We start from the raw sequence: 6,421 nt of genomic DNA, 5'->3' as shown, positions 1-6,421 counted from the left end.
CAGTTCTACAATAATAGTTGGAGACTTCAATATCCCACATTCAGTAATGAATAGAATATCTAAAAAGATCATAGGAAAATAGACTGATAATATAATAATAGGACAACACAATACACCAACTAGATTTAACAGACATATATTGGACATTCTACCCAATAGCAGCAGATACACATCCCACTCAAGTGCACATGGAACAGTCTTCAGGTTAGGCCATATATTAGGCCACAGAAAAACCTCAATACATTTAAAAAGATAGAAATCCTACAAAGCATCTTCTCCAACTATAATGGAATTTGAATAACATAAGGAAAGCTGGAAAGTTTTAAAATATGTGTAAATTAAACAACATACTCTTAAGCAATCAATGGGTCAAAGAAGAAATCACAAGTGAAATTGCAAAACATTTAGAGATGAATGAAAATGAAAACACAACATACCAAAACTTACGGAATTCAATAAAAGCAGTGCTAGGAGGAAAAATCTATCGATGTAAATGCCTACATTAAAAAGAATAAAGATCTCAAATAAACAACCTAAATTTACAACTAAGGAACTAGAAAAAAATATAGAAAGTTAAACCTACAGCAAGCAGAATAAAGTACGTAATAAAGATTAGAAAGGAGACAAGCAAAATAGAAAATAGAATTATCTATTCTTTTCAGAGATTATCAATGAAATCAAAAGTTGCTTCTTAGAAAAGAACAAAATTTACAAACTTTTTGCTAGAATTACTAAGAAAAAAAAGAGAGAAGACTTAAACAACTAAAATCAGAAATGGAAGTGGGGACATAGAGACTGACCTTACGTGAATAAAAAAGATTGTAAGAGAATACTGTGAACAACTGCCTGCCAACAAATGGGATAACCTAGATGAAATGGAAGACTCCTAGAAACATACAAAAGACCAAAACTGGCTTAAGAGGAAATAGAAAATCTCAGCAGATCATCAACAAGTAAAAGGATTGCATGAGTAATTTTTAAAAATTCCCAATAAAGAAAAGTCCCAAACAAGATGGTTTCAATTGTGTATTCTATGAAACTCTAAAGAAGAATTAATACCAATTCTCAAACTCTTCCAAGAAATAAAAGAGGAGGGAACACTTCCTCACTCATTCTACAGAGCCAGTATTACCTTTATGCCAAATCCAGACAAAGACATCACAGGAAAGAAAACTACAGACCAGTATATAAATATAGATATAAAAACTCAACAAAATAGTAGCAAACTGAATTCAACAGCATATTTAATAAGGACTATACACCATGACCAAGTGGGTATTGGCTTTCCTCACTCAGCATAAGTCCTTGGAGATTCATCTCAGTTGTCAAATCGATAACTCTTTCCTTTTTATTGCTGAGTAGTATTCTGTGGCATCAATCACAGTTTGTTTAACCATTTATCCATTGAATGACAATTGTTTCTAATTTTTTTAGTTATTATGAACAAAGTTGTTATGAATATTCATGTTCAGTTTTTGTACGTTTTCAAGTCTCTTGGATAAGTGCCCAGGATTGCAATTCCTGAGTCATATATAGTTGTTTCATGTTTATTATTATTATTATTATTTTTGTCTGCACCACACAGCATGTGAGATCTTATTTCCCTGACCAGGGATTGAACCTGCACCCCCTGCATTAGAAGTGCAGAGTCTTAACTACTGGACCACCAGGGAAGTCCCTTCATGTTTAGTTTTATGAGAAAATGAGAAACTGTCTTCTAGAATGGCTAAATCATTTTACATCCCACAAGCAATTTATGAGTGATCCTGTTTCTCTGACTCCTCAGCAACATTTGATGTTGTCATTTTATTTTATTTTAGCTATTCTGATATGTGTGTATCTTGTAGTGAATTTTTTTTTTTTTTTCGGTACGCGGGCCTCTCACTGTTGTGGCCTCTCCCTTTGCAGAGCACAGCCTCCAGACACACAGGCTCAGCGGCCATGGCTCACGGGCCCAGCCACTCTGCGGCATGTGGGATCCTCCTGGACTGGGGCACGAACCCGCATCCCCTGCGTCAGCAGGCGGACTCTCAACCACTGCGCCACCAGGGAAGCCCTCTTGTAGTGATTTTAATTTGCAGTTCTCTAATGACCAATAATGGTGAACATCTTTTCATGTGTATTATTTGCCATTTCTATATCCTCTTCAGTGACGTGTCTGTTTGTGTCTTTTGCTCACTTTCTAATTGAATTTTTTTCTTTCACTCTTGAGTTTTGAGAACTATATATTCTAGATACTAGTTCTTTGTCAGATTTGTGGCTTAAAGATATTTTCTCTAAGTTGGTAGCTTGTCTTTTCATCGTTTCTTGGAGCAAATGTTATTAATTTTGATGAGGTCTAACAAACTTTTTTCTTATAGAGATCACGTTTTTAGTGTCAAGTCTAAGAATTTTTCACTTAGTCCTAGATCCTGAAGATTTTCTCCTGTTTTTTTTTTTCTTAAAGTTTTATACTTACATCTGTGATTCATTTGAAGTTAATTTTTATATAAGGTGTGATGTTTGGGTCGAGTTTCATTTTTAATACTGTGAATGTCCAATTGCTCCAGCACCATTGCTCGAAAAAGTTATCCTTTCTCCATTGTTTTCTTTTCATACTTTGGAAAAAATCAGTTGGGCAGATATGTCTGGGTCTATTTCTGGATTTTCTGTTCTGCTCCAATGATCTATGTGTCTATCCCTCTGCCAATACCACATAAGTCTTGATTACTGGTTAATATTTTTTTAAAGCTCTGCACTAATTATAAGGTACAGTAAGGACTGAGACCCACTGCTGGAGCTAGATAAAAAGCTTCCAAGAGGTCTAGTAGTCAGTGAAAAGTTTTCTGTACTTAGAGTCAAAAGACCTGGGTTTTGTAGTCTTATTGCATCAGGATATGACTGGGTGACCTGGTCAGATCTTTTAGCCTGAGCCTCATTTTTCTCATCCACAGAACTGGGATGCTAATACCTATGTAGCTCACCCTCCCAGTAGGCTTGTGGGTATAAAAGGAAATATAGAGTCTATAAGGTTTAGACTAAAGCCAGTATTAAAATGAAAGGTTATTATCTGAGAGATAAGGAAAATGAGATCCATAGAGATCAAGGTCCTTCTTACCAAAGGTCACCTTCTACTTGATTTGGTATTATCTGCCAGAAAGTTTCACATGTTATTCAACAAATACTTACACATTCTTCCAGGTACTGTGAAAAGTCCCTGGGACATAGATACAAAAAGACATGGTCCTGTCCTTATGAATCTTCCTTTTTTGTGGGAATGTATTCCATTTTTCAAAAGTTAAGTGAATTCAAATTAAATGTATATCGAGTACTCCTTTTTAAAAAAATTGTATAGTTATCTTAACTACTCCCTTTTATTGAAACACTTTATTTTATTATTTTATTTTTTTGGCTACACCATGTGGCATATGGGATCTTAGTTCCCTGACCAGGTATCAAACCGGTGCCCCTGCAGTGGAAGCACAGAGTCCTAACCACTGGACTGCCAGGGAATTCCCTGAGCACTCCTTTAGAATTCCAGGACCCTTCTAGATGTATGGATCCATGGAGCAATAAATCATTGTTCTGACTTCTCTGTAAGACACCAGCTATATCCTCAGACTTTCACGGGGCTGCACACTGACTTCAGCAGAGCCAAAAGGAAAGGGGGAGGGTTTCCTGGACAAAAGTAAAAACACTCTGAGGCTCACATTCTTGTCAACCCTTCCCAGCTAGCCCCATCTCCAGTCCAGGATTTCTTTGCCATGTATTTATTAAAACAAAACAAAGACATCCCATGGAGCCAATTCAGAGTCCTGTAACTGTGAATAAAAAACACACTTTGCCTACTTCAAATAGGGCAGAACCTGTTGAAAGAGTCAGCCTGTCTCATCTGTATTTTCCCAGGTCTCATTTTACAAACTGATTTCAGTCCAGGTTTGTCTGGACTGAAATCAATTTGTAAAATGAAGTAGTTTTAACAGTCAGAGAAAGACTGGATATTCATCATTCCTCTTGAGAGCCTGCAATGAAGAAAATCTCACTTGGAAAATAAAGGCTATTATTATTTAATCATTTAAAGTATTTTTACATGCTATCTGGTACATTTACAAAGCAAAGCATTAGAGTAAACCAAAACACACAGTAGCAAAACATGCTCCAGCGCAACAAAATCAGAATCTTGTTCCTAGGCTCACAGCTGGAGGAATATTTGGAAGTAATTCCAAGTACCATCCCAGCCATTGGTGGGGCTCTGCTGCCCCCAGGTGGCTGAAGCCCTTCTCTGACAACGCTGGTGCTCTAGTGCTGATGTTAGGGTGATTTTCAGAAGGGCAGAGTGGATGAATGGATAGGGAGGGAGATGGGTGGATTCATTCGTTTACTCATTCATTTAATAAATATAGAATTTCAACTATTTTGCCAGGCACTGGGCCAAGTGCTGTTAGGAAGTGGCATTTGAGATCTGAGATCTGAAAACCGCCTCGGCATTAAGAAGGCAAGGGGCCGGGCCTCCTTGGTGGCACAGTGGTTGGGAGTCCGCCTGCCCATGCAGGGCACACGGGTTCGTGCCTCTGTCTGGGAGGATCCCACATGCCGCGGAGCGGCTGGGCCCGTGAGCCATGGCCGCTGAGCCTGTGTGTCCGGAACCTGCGCTCCACAATGGGAGAGGCCACAGCAATGAGAGGCCCGCGTACTACAAAAAAAAAAAAAAAAAAAGAAGGCAAGGGCCATGGTCAGAGCTGTCCTGTGCGTTGGTCCCAGGAGAATAGTAGGAGCAGTGGCAAGCACTGGAGAAGTGACCTATGAAAATGGAGGCAGGATTTCCCAAATATGCTTCTTCCCCCAGGGACACAGACATATCTCATAGCCTATTAGTTGAAATCCACTGGGTTAAAAAGAGAAAGAATAGAGAGTAGGTAAATGTGAGCTTTGGATATACACTAGAAAGTATACAGGGAAAGTTTGAGGTGGGGACAGGAAGAGAGAGTAGGCAAAACCCTTTGCTTCACTGAAAAAAATAAGTGAAACAGATTAAAACAACAGGATACCATTTTTAACATGCATTAGCCTCAAAGATTATGACACCCAGTATTAGTAAGTCACTATAGTATTGATGGGTATGGAAACTGGTGCATTCCATTTGACATAGCAATTCCACCATTAGGAATTCATTGCCCAGAACTACTTGCAGAGGTATGTAGAGAAAAGTGCCATTAGTTTCACCTGGGCTTAAGTGATGGCATCACAGATGCTTAGAGCTGAGGGGTTCCTTCTTGAGATTGAAAATTGTACTGGCAGTTGCCTCTGTGGCTGGTTACTATTCTTACCTCCTTTTAAGATTCTGTAAAAGCCTTAATAAAATTCCCAAACTTTTAATTTCAATTGAACTCAAACATTCATTTATTGAGCACCTGGTGAATGCAAGACTTTGGCTCAGTGGGAAGAGTACAATAAAGGAATGACTTAGATTTGGTTTCCTGCGCTCAAGGACCTTGGTCTAGAGAAGATTGACTTGTAAAAACATGAAATACGGTAATTCAATAAAATAATGCCTATAACATAGCATTATGGAAATATGGTATAGGGAAGATACAGTACATTCTATTTAGAGGGATAAGGGAGGGGTGGATTCCTAGCAAATGTGATATTTGTGCCTTGGAACACAACAGGATTTTGATATGTCTGGGAGATTGGGCATGGGGGAAAGGACACCGTATCTTTAGGTTGGAAGAGCATGAGCTGTTATTTGTTTAGTCAGTCTTCACTGAGCACCAAAGGTGCTATGTGAAATAGAGGAGCATGAGAACCACTATAAAGGGGAGATAAAAATACATCCCTGTAAAAAAAGTCATGTAATACTAAATGATCCGGAGGTGAAGCAGAAATGCAGGCAAAATACTTTTCTTTTCTTTTTTTTTGCGGTATGTGGGCCTCTCACTGTTGTGGCCTCTCCCATTACGGGGCTCAGGCTCCGGACGCACAGGCTCAGTGGCCACGGCTCACGGGCCCAGCCGCTCCGCGGCATGTGGGATCTTCCCGGACCGGGGCACGAACCCGTGTTCCCTGCATCGGCAGGTGGACTCTCAACCACTGCGCCACAAGTGAAGCCCCAAAAAATTTGTTTTGGGTAGTGAATTAGGCACTTGAAAAATATTTCAGTGAAGTCAGCAGGAGAAAGCATGAAGCATAAGATACATATTTATACCACTGCCCCCTTCTCCAAGCTTCCACATTTTGTAAAAATTTATTGTTTTTATTTTCTATTACATGAGCAATGCATGTTTGGAAAAATGCAAGGGATAAGAAAAATATTTAGAGTAAAATTCTTCCTTTAAAATCTCCTGTTCTCTGCCCAATCTCATTTCTTTTCCTAAAAGCAAGCAATGCTCTCAGCTTGGTGTGTTTTCTTCCAGAATGATTTCTAGTGTATGTATGTAAATAT

General features: G+C 38.9%; 1 non-coding gene across 1 annotated transcript; it reads right to left on the bottom strand.

The window, feature by feature from the left end:
* Positions 1-1,600: 1,600 nt before the first annotated feature.
* On the bottom strand, positions 1,601-1,673 carry TRNAR-UCU (transfer RNA arginine (anticodon UCU)). Its single transcript has one exon. It is a non-coding gene; the product is annotated as a tRNA-Arg (tRNA).
* Positions 1,674-6,421: the final 4,748 nt, after the last annotated feature.

The sequence above is a fragment of the Kogia breviceps genome, chromosome 3 (assembly GCF_026419965.1).
Source record: "Kogia breviceps isolate mKogBre1 chromosome 3, mKogBre1 haplotype 1, whole genome shotgun sequence".
In the NCBI taxonomy this organism is placed as follows: Eukaryota; Metazoa; Chordata; class Mammalia; order Artiodactyla; family Physeteridae; genus Kogia; species Kogia breviceps.
Note: the sequence above shows the minus strand (reverse complement) of the source record. Positions and strands in the feature narration are given on the sequence as shown.